At 26.9% G+C, this 249-nt stretch overlaps 1 protein-coding gene across 9 annotated transcripts in view; it reads right to left on the bottom strand.

The window, feature by feature from the left end:
- Positions 1-242: 242 nt before the first annotated feature.
- Positions 243-249, bottom strand: part of LOC121313493 (protein SSXT-like) — a 32142-nt gene continuing 32135 nt past the window's right edge. For all 9 annotated transcript variants that reach the window (XM_041246105.1, XM_041246106.1, XM_041246113.1 and 6 more), the window contains one exon: positions 243-249. This exon is cut by the window's right edge and continues 664 nt beyond it. The gene's annotated coding sequence lies outside the window, so the exon portion shown is untranslated.

Here is a 249-nt window from a genome sequence, read left to right as displayed (position 1 = left end):
TTCTAAAACTAATATTCAGTACTTCCTGTACTACACAAATTAATTTCTAACTAAAAGCTTAAAATACATTTAAACATTAGTTATCATTTTGACCTTGCTAAATATATTAGCTTTCAAAATGTACTTTAGTTTCTTAATGCAAGATAAACTTAATATTATTCCCCCAAATCATTATTGCTTTACAAGACATTTTGCTTGAAGGGCTGTAAATAACCAAAAATCCTGGTGGTATGTTTTTGGGGTTTTTTT

Source organism: Polyodon spathula, chromosome 3, assembly GCF_017654505.1.
Source record: "Polyodon spathula isolate WHYD16114869_AA chromosome 3, ASM1765450v1, whole genome shotgun sequence".
Classification (NCBI taxonomy): domain Eukaryota; kingdom Metazoa; phylum Chordata; class Actinopteri; order Acipenseriformes; family Polyodontidae; genus Polyodon; species Polyodon spathula.
This window is presented reverse-complemented; position numbering and strand designations above follow the sequence as displayed.